Source organism: Cryptotermes secundus, unplaced genomic scaffold (genome assembly GCF_002891405.2).
Source record: "Cryptotermes secundus unplaced genomic scaffold, Csec_1.0 scaffold900, whole genome shotgun sequence".
NCBI lineage: Eukaryota > Metazoa > Arthropoda > Insecta > Blattodea > Kalotermitidae > Cryptotermes > Cryptotermes secundus.
The window spans coordinates 250103-266778 of record NW_019741305.1 but is presented as its reverse complement, the minus strand read 5'-3'; the positions used below and the strand labels follow the sequence as shown (position 1 = coordinate 266778).

Here is a 16676-nt window from a genome sequence, read left to right as displayed (position 1 = left end):
TTCCGAATGTAGAAACAGACGACGCCATTGTAGGTTACTTTTATTTGTTATCCACAAATATTTCTAAATCTGTTTATTTATTTATGCATAGTTCATATGAGCACGCCGCCATTAACTCAGACTATATTGAGTCGAATGACTGGCTTATCTCTCACCTGCTTACTGTCAGCTATTTTCTTTTTGCCTAACTCTTCGACCCCGAAGATGGAAGCAGCATGTTCTTCTGGAACGGCGGTGAAAACTGAACTATACTTACAGTGTTCTCACCCGAAGATGGAAGAAGCATGTTCTTCTGGAATGGCGGTGAAGTACTGAACTATACTTACAGCGTTCCTCACCCGTAGATGGACGCAGCATGTTCTTCTGGAACAGCGGTGAATGACTGAACTATACTTACAGCGTTCCTCACCCGTAGATGGACGCAGCATGTTCTTCTGGAACAGCGGTGAATGACTGAACTATACTTACAGCGTTCCTCACCCGTAGATGGACGCAGCATGTTCTTCTGGAACAGCGGTGAATGACTGAACTATACTTACAGCGTTCCTCACCCGTAGATGGACGCAGCATGTTCTTCTGGAACAGCGGTGAATGACTGAACTATACTTACAGCGTTCCTCACCCGTAGATGGACGCAGCATGTTCTTCTGGAACAGCGGTGAATGACTGAACTATACTTACAGCGTTCCTCACCCGTAGATGGACGCAGCATGTTCTTCTGGAACAGCGGTGAATGACTGAACTATACTTACAGCGTTCCTCACCCGTAGATGGACGCAGCATGTTCTTCTGGAACAGCGGTGAATGACTGAACTATACTTACAGCGTTCCTCACCCGTAGATGGACGCAGCATGTTCTTCTGGAACAGCGGTGAATGACTGAACTATACTTACAGCGTTCCTCACCCGTAGATGGACGCAGCATGTTCTTCTGGAACAGCGGTGAATGACTGAACTATACTTACAGCGTTCCTCACCCGTAGATGGACGCAGCATGTTCTTCTGGAACAGCGGTGAATGACTGAACTATACTTACAGCGTTCCTCACCCGTAGATGGACGCAGCATGTTCTTCTGGAACAGCGGTGAATGACTGAACTATACTTACAGCGTTCCTCACCCGTAGATGGACGCAGCATGTTCTTCTGGAACAGCGGTGAATGACTGAACTATACTTACAGCGTTCCTCACCCGTAGATGGACGCAGCATGTTCTTCTGGAACAGCGGTGAATGACTGAACTATACTTACAGCGTTCCTCACCCGTAGATGGACGCAGCATGTTCTTCTGGAACAGCGGTGAATGACTGAACTATACTTACAGCGTTCCTCACCCGTAGATGGACGCAGCATGTTCTTCTGGAACAGCGGTGAATGACTGAACTATACTTACAGCGTTCCTCACCCGTAGATGGACGCAGCATGTTCTTCTGGAACAGCGGTGAATGACTGAACTATACTTACAGCGTTCCTCACCCGTAGATGGACGCAGCATGTTCTTCTGGAACAGCGGTGAATGACTGAACTATACTTACAGCGTTCCTCACCCGTAGATGGACGCAGCATGTTCTTCTGGAACAGCGGTGAATGACTGAACTATACTTACAGCGTTCCTCACCCGTAGATGGACGCAGCATGTTCTTCTGGAACAGCGGTGAATGACTGAACTATACTTACAGCGTTCCTCACCCGTAGATGGACGCAGCATGTTCTTCTGGAACAGCGGTGAATGACTGAACTATACTTACAGCGTTCCTCACCCGTAGATGGACGCAGCATGTTCTTCTGGAACAGCGGTGAATGACTGAACTATACTTACAGCGTTCCTCACCCGTAGATGGACGCAGCATGTTCTTCTGGAACAGCGGTGAATGACTGAACTATACTTACAGCGTTCCTCACCCGAAGATTGACTCGCCAGTCAATAACTCAGCCACTGAAGTGCATTCGTGCAAAGAACAAGTATGGAGGCTCAAACCGGAGTTATCATACGCCAATCGTAAAGAAAAATAGATAAATATATCCCTGTAACAGGCCTTGGAAGCCCATAGGCTCACAGATGGCGGTGTGGTTGTCAACCTTACTCGCCGGCCGCCTCTTATCCCCCAAGAAGAATCCTGGTACTCATTTCTGTTAGAGACCGAGTCGACCCCGGGGCCATAGTGAGGTTGGAAGTGTTAGGTCAAATGAAAAATCCAATGAACTCATAGGGATTCGAACCCGCGATCTTCTGACTTGTAGCATAGTGCCTCGACCAACTAAGCTACCGCGTGCCCGTCATACGACAAAGATATACAGTAAACTCTCGCTAACTCGGTCGCTGTTCCTCCAGGTCGAAATTAGAAACACTAGAAATGATGTTCACAGTTGACTATATACTTTATAAAACCCATGGCCTTTAGGAAGGCAGATGAGGCACTCTGACTGCGCAATGATCATCTGCGCAGAAAGAGACGGAACTTGCATTACATTGTCTTGCGTGTTCTTCTGTATCGTGGCTGACTCTCAGTCGGCCGCGGATGTTATTGCTTATATCGCTTTCATTGTACACTACTGTCTTTTTAAATAAAGGCTCTTCATGGATATATTTTATTTATCTTTATCAGCACTGCTTATAGCATTAAATTTTCCATTTATCTGTGTTCAAAGTTTTATTTTTGCCTTTTAAGGCTACTTTTTGCTTCACTAATCCGGTTTCGTGGCTTAATCGGGATTATCTCGATCCGCACCGCAATTACTCCGGATTGTCGAGGGTTTACTGTTTATCGATCGAAGAGCGAGAGCGCCGCTGCGGATAGGCACACAGACAAACTTCCGAGCGAGTAAGTAGTACGCCTCTAAAGTTGAACCGGTCTGCTAGAGCCTCCCTCTGTTGCGTCGTGCTCTTATTCTGCAAGAAGGAGATAAAGATGAGACGCCATACAGAGTTGCTCTGTAGTACTTGCAACAACAGACTGGTTAGCTATGCAACAATAGATTGGTTAGCTTTATAAGAATTTATTGATTCGGTGTGAAACAACACAGATTAGCTTCGAAAGCTTAAATTTATTATCTGTTGAACAGTATTTAGATTAGTTGTGCAACAATAGATTGGTTACATGTGAAAGAACATATTTATTAGCTGTTCAAGAACGTATTAATTATAATAGCCTTAGACAGGGCGGTCTACACAACAATAATTACCACAAACAAAAACCAATTCATAACAACATACCAGCATTCGTTTATTTGGCAAAGGTGTTTGGCTACATGTTCCAACCTTCACGAGGTCATCAGAAGAAGAATTTACAAAAATTCAGTCTTAGTTTCTGAATTGTGCTTTTTTAATATAGGTCTGTATTACTGTAATTTATTTCATTTTGATAGTGAATACTATAGTTTGTTAAATATAATCTAACAGATATACACAAAAATTCTTTAATAATATAGTTAGGTAAAGTCCTTGTGCTTAACTATTTCAGCACTACGCCATGAAGGCGTATGGGGGAATCTATGTATAGATCCACATTTTCTTTACCTCGGCATTAGTTGGAGGTGAGTGGTCAGCTTCATGCCCTTGCCGCTTCACCCCTGGAGAAAGATCCCCCGGTACTCATTGGATAGGAGGTCAGGTGGAACCCCGTGCCGGTCTGGACGACTTGGAGAAGAGAAAATACTTGCCCCACCGAGACTCGAACTCCGGCCCCTCGGTCGTCCAGCCCATAGCCAGTCGCTATACCAACTGCGCTTTCCCGGTTCCTAAGTGTATTCCGTATGATTCTCAAAATAAACAGCGACCTTTCCCTAAACAGCATTAACCGGTTGGGCTTTGTAGTGGAGACGTAATGTGTTTCCTGTGAGGTACGGACTGAATTTTTTTATATATTACTTNCACCCTCCCGAAGTTTGGCACATTCCTCCTGGGACACCCTGTATTACAAAGAAGAAATATAGTCTTTAATGCCAGCTTGGAGGTGGGTTCGAATACCTCCAGCGTAGCCCTGAGAGTCGTAGGAGTCGACGAAAATGGAACTCAGTTCCTGAGGGTATAACTGGGCCACCGTATTCTCTATTCCTGGAGGTTATAAATGCGGGAACCTGGCCCTCTAAGTTGAGGGAGTCTCGAATCTGAGACACTAAAATATGATCATGAGTCCCGCGGGACTCGAACCTGAAAATGACTGCGCTGGCGAGGACCAACAGGAATTGTAAATGTCAGAGCCATCCTCTCGTCAGAGAGGGCGCTCACATCAAGAAACCCGCAACTGTCTCACAGTAATCAGAATCTGGTCTTCTGCGTAAAAAAATGGGCTTGACAAAAAGACAGACGTCGTCCGTCAGTCGTAACATAACTCTGACTCTGACTTCAGTCGTTAAAAGATTAAGGGGCCATTGCTACACCCCAAACGCGACTTCCGTTCTATGCAAGTGTGGATATTCAATGCTTCCAGTGCACATACTAGTAAGCTAATTAAATGGTATATCCTTGGAGGCTAGAGGAATATAGCAACAGATATCTCGTGCTCGAGCTGGTTTGTTTGTGTGTTCGTTGACAGAGTTATGACGCTAAGAACAGAAAGCATATGCTTCTGGGCAAGAAGCGCCAGACGCTCTTCCACCTCCCGCTATTCTTCCACAGATCCGACCGCCATTCGTTGCCAAGGTGACGCACTCATACCAGGACGGATGGAGGCTGTCCGTAAACGAGCGGAAGTGACACGACGTCCCTACGTGCGAATTTTTCACGTCTGCCCGCGGTTCGTTTCTCGTCGCAGCAGTGAACACACTCCACACAGAAAGAGGTGTGTTTCGCAGGCAAAGTTTGTTTAACCGCGATTTTGTGGTGGAGGCCAAATGAGGTCATCGGATTTTTCACTTGACGTAATCCTTCCAGCCGCACTGTGGCCCTAGGGTCGACTCAGCCGTTAACAGAAATGAGAACCAGGAATCTTCCTGAGGGTAAAGAGCGGTCGGCGCGTAAGGCTGACAACCGCACCTCCATCTGCGAGCCGACTGTCTAGAAAATATGGAAACCTCGACGTCCCACAAACCTATGGGCCTCCATGGCCAGTTACAGGGACAAGTTTACCTTTTTGGCGGAAGGGAAAAACGCTCTGTCCTGTTATTTGTGGAAGATTGCAGAATGGAAAATTTTATACAGACATACTTTATATACTCTTACAACAGAATAGCTTGGAAATACTCCTGAGTTCCACCCCTTATGTCCGGGGCTTTCATATCCCTACAGGTACTCCTTTATATCCATGGATTGCGTTCCTCAAGACACTCTGACCGTGGCGTACCGAATTTAAAATAACGTTAGTATAATAGTTAACACAGCTTTTGGTCTTCTTCCCTTGTTTTGAAGAAACGAAAGCAGGCTTATGAGATCATCTTACTGTCTGTGTTTCTATGTGTCTCTGTATCCCCATTATAAACTTTTGAATGCCTAAACCAAGCTTTATGGAACTTGGTATGTGTATCCAATGGCGTCTGAGCCAATTTCAATGGCGTATCCATAAATCCATCATTCTATGGATCTGCAATTTTACCCCCAATTTTTGTTAGGCAACGGCTGGGTAAAAACTTACCACGGCAACGTATAGAGAAGAAATGTTGGCTACGTCCTTTTCTTTGCAGTCTGTGTCGTATCGAAGGGAAGTAGGCGATAAGTTCTTCCCAGAACATTTTGTACAAGGGATAGTTAGTAAACAGGTCAAAATGAATATAAAACGCAGAACATACCGTATTCGAACTTGGAAAGAAATTCTCGACATATCCAACATCAACATTGATACACTTGTCCCATCGCTTTACCAGGGCGTCGAAACTCGCAGCATAGAAGTCTTTTGACTGTTGTCTTAACCACTTCGACACCTCCGTTTAAACCTCTTCGTCATTAGCGAAATGTCTGCCACCAAGATGGAAATTTATCGACAGAGTTGTGAACCGCTTTACGCGACCAGAACTTCCCACCGTAAAGAGGATATATTTCTTAACGAATATCCTTTGCATTGAGTCTTTTGCGGAAAAAGAAACGCAGAACAGCACGTTAATCTTCGGTAGTATACACATCAAGCACGGTCGCCATTTTGACGTTGAATCCAGCACCTGAACATGCACATGTGTCTGCTACCTAGACTGTCATGAAGATTTACTGTGCTGCTACCTAGTGATACATATAGAAAACCTATTACGTCCATTATAACTATTCTAGTTCCATTCTTGTCCTATTTACTGACTCTAGAAATTGAATGAGAACGCTCTCTCTTCAGAATTTTTCAAGGGTCCTGGCTCAGATATTCTAACGAAGTACGCCTGTAACAATCTTCTTATAAAATTTCAATGGGGTTTAAACTAATTAGTCGGAAATAAGATGCAGATAAATCGCATGAGTCTTAAATGTTACCCTCTCTATGACAATTACGAAGTGACTGTACAGAGGAATTAGAATAATCGATATATCGTTAGTCGGAGCGAGACGGGCGTTACTGTGTCACAGACACGTGACCCTAGCAATCAAGTGGGCCTATTTGTCACGTCGTAATGTGACGTCACGTTTCCAGACACTGCGAAATTGACACTAAATATTTCAGCACCAACAGTGGCTGTTTGTTGTGACTGTTGACGCATTTAATTGCGCCTAATAACGTCATGGGGCATAGTCCTATCAAAAATCTAATAGTTGCTCACGTGTTCAAGAACGTTCTAGCCTCTTGCAGATCCCAAACTTCTTTACCGTCCTGACCGATGCTCGATACTGGACTCCATTATTAGCCAGTTCAATCCATAGAGTTTATAGTTCAGTTGTTATCCCGTGTGGAGCGGGGTCGAATACTTCCACCGTATCTCTGAGAGTCGTAGGAGACGAAAAGGGAACCCAGTGCCTGTCGGCATAACCCGTCCACCCTATTCTGGAGGGATATAAATACGAGGACCTGGCCCTGAGACAGCGAAACATGGTCATGAGCCCGCGGGACTGGGACCTGAGAATGACTGCGATGGCGAGGGTCAGCAGCAATTGTAAATGACAGACCCATCTTCTCGTCAGAGAGGATGTTACATAAGGATTATAACCGCAAGTGTTCAGTTAGAAAATAAAGTTTCTGGTCGTGATCCTCAAGGGGCTTGTCGCAAAGACGAACTGGTTGGAGGTAAACCGCCAGCCGTAGAGAAATTCTGAGTTTCTCTGAATTGAGAGTAGCAGTTGTGAAAAGTGAGAAGCTGGTAGATGAGACCGGGGACAGTTCGGGGACCCAGAGGAAGGGAACGTCCTCTGTTGAAAGCCGCTACCAAGCAACAGCTAGTGCTGTACATACAGCGATATTTGGAGTGTGTAACTCAGAGAGGCTGTCGTAGTTATTTGTAGTTACGAGTTGTTTGAGAGTTCAATATATCCGATTACCAGTCAAAACCTCTTCTCCAGTCATACCACACGGCAGTATGTTTCATAACAAAGTAGACAGGTAATATGTAACATGGTTACAAGTTATGTGTATGTCCGTTATGGTGGCGGCCCATATACGTGTATTACAACGTCTGGAGCCTGTAGCTGTGAGCCACCCAGATGGAACAAGTTACAGGACCGGGTTCAGTCCCCATTGGTCGCGATAAGTGTACTGAACCGGGGGAAGTTAGGCGGTGTCACTTCAATTCTGCGAAAAAGTTGTAAAGCGACATGCTATTTGCACAATATGCAAACGCCATTCGTGCTACATTTCCGGTACATCACATCCTTCTTGACTTGATCATTCTACGAGTAATTATACTTGGAAAAGCGCACAAGTTATGAAGCTCCTCATTAATATGCAGTTTTCTCCTACCGCCTATCAATTCATCTCTCTTCGGTCCAAATATTCTCCTCAGCACCCTGTTCTAAAACACCCTCAGTCTATGTTCCTCCCTTAATGTCACAAACAAAGTTTCGTAGCCATACAGAAAAATATTAAAATGTATCTTTATATTAATAGTGTGGCGTGTTGCCCATGTAACGCGACAATAATTCACGCGGGTTTTGGATTTTGCTACTATGTTTATTGGACGCTCACTTTTACACTTATAAGTATAATTATTCACAATTACAATTACTGTCAAACTGAAGACTAACTATTCTTCTAAGGTCAAATGCAAACTGAACTCGTCCGACGGTCAGTCGGCCAGTCTGTCTTGGCATAAGGCACCCATCTGGGACTTGCGACCAGATCTTTATTCGTGTTTGACAGTTACGTTTTTTTTTTTTGGCGGACTCGATAGGGAACACCATCTCGAAGGGTTCATTCCGCTCGCTGCTATCGAAACGTTGCTTCAATAGTTCGTGTGTAACAGAGGAAACTTCATATGAATTGCTAGCTTTCTGCTACCTAGCCGCTGTCGTGGGAACGTTGGTCGTTGCCTAGGAAATCAACTCTGACCTCAACCATTCCCAGCCGCTGTCGTGGGAACGTTGGTCGTTGCCTAGGAAATCAACTCTGCTCTCCTCAACCATTCCGGCTTTCTGGCGGCACGTCACAATAATTTACAAACGACCCAATGGATTCGGTTACTTTAGGCTGGAAACCAGTAGAAAGCTTTGTGATCGTGGTAATGAAAATTCGGATTTCATGAAAGACTCAGAATTACGTGACGCTCTCGGCGACTATCAGCGTCTTAGCAGGGTTGTACTTCATAAGCACCGTGAGCTAGTTGGTCCGTTTACATGGTTTGTCAGCCGAAGGAAAATATCTTATTTGATAATACAGTCCAGTATTCGAAATATAAGACTCCTCCGTTCCTGCTTCTGTAGATGGAGGTCCGGTGATGTTGTTGGCCAAACTAGATAAACACAACTTCCAATACTCGTACTTCTTCAAGGGAGAATGATATCCAAATGTACTTCCACAGTAACAACGATGTAAAAATGCCCAGCCATTTATTCAACGTTGAGGAAATTTCAATGTGTGTTTCTATGTCTCGGAAAAGTTTAACCGAAATGTGTTTTGTTTCTTGTTTCAGCAAAGTTATCAACAGCTGTCCTCAGTCCTTCAAGGCAATTTTCACCGCCTGCAAAGGGTAAGCCAGCCGCTGCAAGTAGCTGCAGTCAGTATTATTGCCTGTTCTCACGTGCTTCTAAATCAGTCCAATATGGGCCGTGTTTGTCATGATGCTCCTCAGTTTGTTGTTTGCATGAAACAAGGTATGCAAAAGAGATCTAATTTACTTACAATACAAGCGGACAATTTCAGCAATAAAGGATACTGTTTCGGTCGGTATTACAGTGTCAGTATTTTCCATCGAAAACTGCTTCTAGACCGCGTTTATTATGCTTACACTGACAAGCTCTCTGAAGCTGACAGCTTGAATATTCACCGCAATCACGATTTTCAAGTGTCCTGCAAGTTCTTTAGTATTGTGGCATATATAGCCGTTACTAGGCAACGACCGCGAAACAAATAGACAAAAACCCCTAAACAGTGACAGAGGAACGGTGCCGGGACGTCATAAAGAGGGCAGTTAGTGAAAATTTAGTTAAGTTATGTGGAGTGAATTGAGTTAGTTGGTTGATGAGTGACTGATTTAGTCAGAGAACTGCTGACGTGCAGGCGTGGTGAGATGTTTCTATGAGAAGCTGGTAGCTGAGGCCGGGGATAATTAGGAATCCAGAGGAAGGGGAACATCCGCCGCTGGAAGCAGCTACAAAGCAACGGCTAGTGAAAACGTGACCGTGGACACTAGTGTGTGTGTGTGTGTGTGAGTAATACTGAGATGTAAAGCGCTGTCACGCGTTGTATCAAAGGTCCAAGAAATCCGACCTTCAATCCAAAACCCCATACAGTCACACTCCATACACGTGACAGCATGCAAGGGTGGCTGAATGGATGTGGTGTTGTCTGCAGAAACTGTAGCTAGAGATCGAAAATGTCAAGTTTTTCGATGAATTTCAGCGTCGTTACCGAGGAACCACAAGATGCAGCCAACTTTTACGTTCGTGTGTATCATTGTGCAGTGCTGTGGCGACAGGTGTTGGAAACTTACGTTATCATTAGATCCCCGTCAAAATGAGATTGATGCCCTCCTTTCTAGAAGTGAAGTAAAGAGGAAAGTACAAAGTCTGACGCCACTTTCTGGAAACTGATGAGGAACCAAAAGTTTCCATAACTCATGGAAGTGGCCCGCTACTTGACACCCTTCCTAGTTCTATTGGCAGATGTGCTCTGCCTTCTGGAAGGCGAATGCGTTCAGGTCAGAACATCGCCCTTGCCTGACAGACGACCGCCTCGAGCCCAGTTTTAGGACACCAGTTCACAGTTACACACCCAAGTTTACATAATTAATTATCTCGATGCCCGTCTCATCTCAGTGATTAAATCTTATTTTTCGCGTGTTTTCTACCGCCTTATGTTGGGACAGAAAATTTGTGCTCGAAAATATATTTGCAGTCTTAAATTTTATAATTCATATTTTCACATGTATGAGTGACTGTAGAAGGGGTTACAACTCGTAATTACACTTAATTATAGCGTCATCGCTACTCTCCACACTTTACAAATCACCACATCATCCGCTAAGTCATTTGCAGCCTGCTCTGTCATCACCAGCCGTTCCCTGACAACGGCTGCTAACAGTGGAGATTCTTCAGCTTCACGCGCTCAATTCCTATCTGAACGGCGGCTCCCGTCCAACTGCCTCTTTTCCTCACAGTCTTCCGTGGAGAACTGAATCGGTTGCCCCAACTATCTTCCTTATAACCCCTTTGCACGGACCGAGTAGAAAACACCATTTCCAACAGTACCTCTGCTTATGCATGCGTATCGGTTGTCTCGAGAACGTGTTTACTGAGTCGTTGCATAGAAATGGCTTTGGTATATTTGCTTAACTAGCTGTCGTTGCACAGTAACGGCTGTACACGCTAAAATACGAGTATGTTCGTGTGAATTCTGGAAGAGCGAGTAGTATCTGAGCTTTAAGTTGCACTTGAATGTATAAATGTATGAAGGGTAGGCCTTCTCGGCCTTTGCACCGCGTCCTACAGTGGTCTATTGTGCTTCACGTTGCACTTACTCAATGAAACTATGATCTTATTTCGAACTACAGAAATCTGTAACAAATAAAATAAAGTAAAGTAAAGTTATCCCTGTAACAGGCCGTGAAGGCCCATAGGGTTGTGAGACGTTGAGGGTCCCACATTACCTTGACAGTCGGCTCAAATGTGGCGGTAAGGTTGTCAACCTTACGCGCCGGCCGCGCTTCACTCCCCAGGAAAATTATTTAATTAATTCCTGGTACTCATTTCTGTTAGAGGGCCTAGTGCGGCCGGAAGGATTAGGTCAATTGAAGAGAATCGGGACTTGAATCCGCGACCTTCCGGCTTGTAGCATAGTACCTTAACCACTACGCTACCGCGGAGTTCTAAACAATTAGTAAGTAGCACTTAGACTACAAAAGTCTGCTCAGCCCTGAGTTACACCACATCAAATACCGGGGTTCGTCCCAGTTGTGCGTGCGAGAAAGGCGCGGTGGGCAAGCGGTACAGCCATTTGGCAGGCCTGCGGAATGGCTATAAACAATGAGCCATCTCGAAGGAAGCAGCCATTGTGAGGCTGCGCTGCACGTCTGTACGTCCCACAATCCACTCTGAGGCGACATGTATTCAAGCGGACTGAACATCGCGCCATCTCGTTAGGTGTATAACTCTACGCGAGGCTCTTCAAGACAAGATATCACAATGCACGCGGAAATGTCATGTATCCATATTGTGTCGAGGAATGTGGAGGGGGGCGCTTGCATTTCTTGAAGGCCAGTGTATCGCACGTTAATATCATGAAACAATGAAGTGGGCAGGATGAGGAGCAAGCAACAGAGATTAGTAGACAGCACAATGTCGAGCAGAAATGTGATTGGGATCTGATTTCGGTCGTCAACGGATTCTCAAACCTTGATGTAAATCTGTTTCATTTAACCGCGACAGTCTTCCTTAGGTTTATTACGTTACATAATTCCAAGGTCCTACCCAAGAGGCTGATATAGTGGGTGGTCCCCTGGACTTGTTTCCGTTAGGTTTTCATTTCGAAACTAGGCAGGATTTGCCCCTCCAGGCAAACACCGAGATAATATCTGAATTAGACTATATGGAGTGTCTACTTGAGTTTCGTAGCGTACAGACGTGTTTGACAGTGCTCTGACAGTCAAAAGGGCCGCGAAGATAAGCGACCAAAAAAAACAAACAAACAAACAAACACCGAGTGATAAGTGATAAGAACCAATGTGTTGCCGGTAGGCAACGGATCAGTTCCTGAATTAAATCTGCCAACAAAAATGAGTCAGCCTGTAATAACAAGCAACAATTATTGTAATAAATGATATAAACTCCGTCTCAAGTGCAAACAATATATTTTGTGTCTTTGATCTTGCTCTCTACACTACATGTTTCGGCCTCAGACGGCCATCATCAGGTGTATAACACTCACGTCGCTGTCACACTGCACCCAGTTCAAAATTTAACATCTAAAACACTCTCCCTGTCATTATCAACTTCTACTTCGTTGATAGCTGTCCACCCGTAGATTACTTCACACACGTAAATTTTGAGTTTATTGTAATAGCACCATAATAAAATCTTTAGTTCTAATTTTAAACCTTTAAATTCTTGTCCAAATTTTAAAATTTTAAAATTGTTAGGGTTATTCGCCCTGTGTTTGAAGTGCTGCAGCGGCTAGTTCTTGTTTCCACACTGTATAGGTGTTATCCTGTGTAGTCTTTCTGTGTGCGTGCCGCTGTTATTCTTTACTACGTGTGCTCAAATTTATTTAATATTGTAATAATTAATTAATTAATAATATTGTAAACAATTATTGTGCTCCGCAAAATGTACAATCGATTCCTTCAACGAGCTATCAGCAGCATCTACAACAATATAAATAGAGGCCATATACATACAGGACGGCATCAACTAGTGAAGATGAATCAGACAAGGGTACAGTAAATGTAAATGAATGGCAACAAGTGAAAAACTACAAAAGAAAAAATCAGTACAAGGCAAACATATATCCAAAATACAGATATAACAATAAGCAATAAATTTAATCCACTGTCAATTGAAGAAAGCGCTAACCAGGCAAATCCAGAAATCAAAACTCCGAAACCCCCACCAATATTTATATATGAGTAATAAACTATAACGAAATGGTAAATAAATTGAAAGAAATTATTGAACAAGATTAATATTCTACTAAAAGTATGGCAGACAATACTATAAAAATTAATTGCACTACATCCGAAACATACCGGGAACTGGTAGCATTCTTAAAAGGGAACAATATAGTACACCATATATATCAACTTAAGGAGGAGAGAGTGTACAGGGTGGTCATAAAATATTTGCACTACTCAGTAAGTACAAAAGAAATCGAAAATCAGTTTACAAAGATTGGACATAAAGTCAGGAATGTCAGCAATGGCAGACAGAGTTACAAGGCAACCACTGAACATATTTTTGTTGACTTGGAACCAGCAAGTAACAATAAAGATATTTATAATATTAACATGATAGAAAACAAAACAGTTGTAATAGAACCACCACGAAGGAATAAAGGACTAACTCAATGCTTTAGATGTCAGCAGTATGGACATACCGAGACATACTGCATTAAACCCTTTGTTTGGGTAAAGTGTGGAGGCCCACATAGTGCCGCATGTTGTAAAAAAACCAAATACCACTCCTGCTAAATGCGCCCTATGCGATGGTTCGCATCCAGCACACTATAAAGGATCTGAGTTCTATAACAGCCTCATCAAAACGAATAACGCAAACAACAGACAAAATGTTCAACGAAACCCTACAGTAAACATGCACAATCCAAATTCCCTAGTGAGACCCGAAATACCTAAACCAACAACAAACAATGCATACAGAAATGCTAGTTACGCAGATGTACACGGGGAATTACACATAACAGCCAGCAAGAAGAAGACACCTCACCCATAACCTTAAACAGATTTCTTGAAGAGTTCAAGAACATGTTCAATCAGCTTATCCAGCAGAATACTATGATACTAAACATGTTATCGACTCTACTAACTAAATCCCACAATGGCTAAGTTTCTAAAACAGCCCTTTGGAATGCCAACGGTCTACTACAGCATAAAGATGAAATTAAAACATTTCTGGATCACAATGCAATAGACATATTGTTGGTAAGCGAAACCCAATTTACTGACAGAACATACTTCAGGATATCCCATTATAACACGTACTTTGCCTGTCATCCGGATAACACCGCACACGCAGGCACTGGAATACTTATTGAAAATAACATAAGCCACTATGAATTACCGAAATCTGAAAAAAGACTTCCTACGAGCTACAGCAATTAAGGTAAAAATGAAGGCATACGAACTAACAGCTGTGGTGTACTGCCCACCTAGGCATAATATCAAAGAAGATAACTTCTACGAATTCTTCCGAACACTGGGAAATAAGTTCATCGCAGGGGGTGATTTTTTCATTGACGCTACAGCCCTCATTTAGGCTTAGGCCTACCTCCATGAAACTCTCCGTTTCACTTCGGTTTTACTAGATCTTAGACATTCGGTAGGACTCCTTGGGCGGGTGATCAGATCGTCGCAAGGCCTCTACCTGTACACAAACACAGAAAAACGCACATAAATATCCATGCCCTGAGTGGGACAGGGGGTGATTACAACTGCAAAAACACACTATGGGGATCTCGCTTGACCACAACAGGGCTGTCGAAAATAATACCAAACGAACAGTACTCATTCCTGTCAACCGGAACCCCTGCCTACTGGCCTAGTGGCCCAGATAGAATCCCAGATCTATTGGATTTTTATATTACAAGTGGCATCTCCACATCCTACATGGATATAGTCCCTAGTTGTCACCTTCCATCGGACCACACACCCGTAATAGCTACTATTAATACCGAAGTTGTCGATAAAAAACCACTCCCAGGATTCATAACAGAAGAACCAACTGGACTGATTATCGAATAAAAATAGAAGAAGCCATTAACTTACACATCAGTCTTAAAAGCCCTGAAGAACTAGACATAGCCCTGACTAACTTCATTAACAATCTTAAAGAAGCAGCTCTACACGCCACTCCAATTCCGGCTACACAAATAAGAAGTTTAAATATCCCCACTGAAATCAAAAAACTTATAGTAAATAAGAGAAGGGCTAGGAAGACATGGCAACAAAGTCATGCACCATCAGACAGAACTGCATACAGCAGGGCCACGAATAAGTTAAGAGTGGAAATCAAGAAGTCCAGAGAGCTGACACTACACAAGTACCTCAGAAGCCTCAATCGCTGCAACTCCATTTGGACACCAGTGAAGTCAACTAAAAATCCTATAGTTCCTGTACTGCCTTTAGAAATCCAGATAGGTCATCCAGAACGATGGGCTCGTAGCGATAAAGAAAAAGTGGAACTCTTCGCAGCACACTTATCGAAAGTCTACGCGTAATGGCAGTCATCCTGATCAAGAGATAGAGGACGATATCACCACATTACCGCCAAACATTCAGACAATAAAACTATTCAGCCCAAGAGAGATCAAAGAAGAAATTGGCTTCTTAAATATCAAAAAAGCACCTGGTATTGACAAAATCACCCCCAAAATGATGAAAGAGTTGCCAAAAAAAAAAAAAAGGATTGGTCGTGCTAACATACAATCTACAGGGTGATTCATATAGAACCGGCCCGACGAATGATGATAAGACTTAGTATTTGGCCGAAACAATTATAAGTAGCAGAAATTATCTTGATACCAAAACCAGGAAAAGACCCAAAAGAATTATCTTCGTGTCGTCCAATAAGCTTACAGTCCATAATAAACAAACTATTTGAAAAGCTTATATTTCGGAGACTTAATATGGACCTAAAGCAGATGAATGGATGTCTCCACACTAGGAAGGGAAGACCAAGATGTAAGAGGGCGCATAATATTAAATGGGACTTAGAGAGACAGGATGGGATGGTATGGACTGAACTGATCTGGTTCAGGATTAGGACCAGTGGAGGGCTCTTGTGTACATGATAGTGACCATTTGGGTTCTGTAAATGCTGGGAAGTTCTTGAGTAGCTGCACAACTGGCGGCTTCTCAAGAAGGGCTCAGCTGCATGGAGTTAGTATTGCCACTACGGCTCTTCACATAATACTTTCCCATTAATCAGTCATAACAACGTCCGACATTATATAAGAGTCGATATCCAAAGCGTCACTACCCACATCCAAGCCCCCTCAATGGACCTAGTTCTTTTTGAGAAGCTAATGGTTGCTCAGCTAAACAATTTCGAGTTTCAGATTATGTGTCAAGAAAATTCTCATTATGCACGTCCCCATCCACCTGCCCCCCCCCCCACAGTGAATCCATTCAGTTGACGTCAACCGTGACAATGGTGTGAGAGAGGGGGGGGGGAATGGTGACGCAGGGATCTCGGCAGTTGAATTAATGCAAGAGAATAAGGACAGATGTCACAACACACTCGGGCGATATCAAACGAATCGTTATATTGCAACCAGAGGAAAGGAATGAACAGTTGGAGTGAGAGTAACAGAGCTACCTACGGATGGCACTTGAATGATAACATTCAGATTGATATGAGTCGAATTATTTAATTGTTACAAGCACATAAGAATTTATGGATGATGGCAACCTGTTGAACATATTCCAATTCATAATTGGGAAAATAAATATA

At 43.4% G+C, this 16676-nt stretch overlaps 1 protein-coding gene across 1 annotated transcript in view; it reads left to right on the top strand.

Moving 5' to 3' along the window:
* Nucleotides 1-16676, top strand: part of LOC111872725 (calcitonin gene-related peptide type 1 receptor) — a 149933-nt gene that overhangs the window by 21612 nt on the left and 111645 nt on the right. The window contains exon 2 of the mRNA XM_033754813.1: nt 8969-9025. The gene's annotated coding sequence lies outside the window, so the exon portion shown is untranslated. The remainder of the gene's footprint in view (nt 1-8968; nt 9026-16676) is intronic.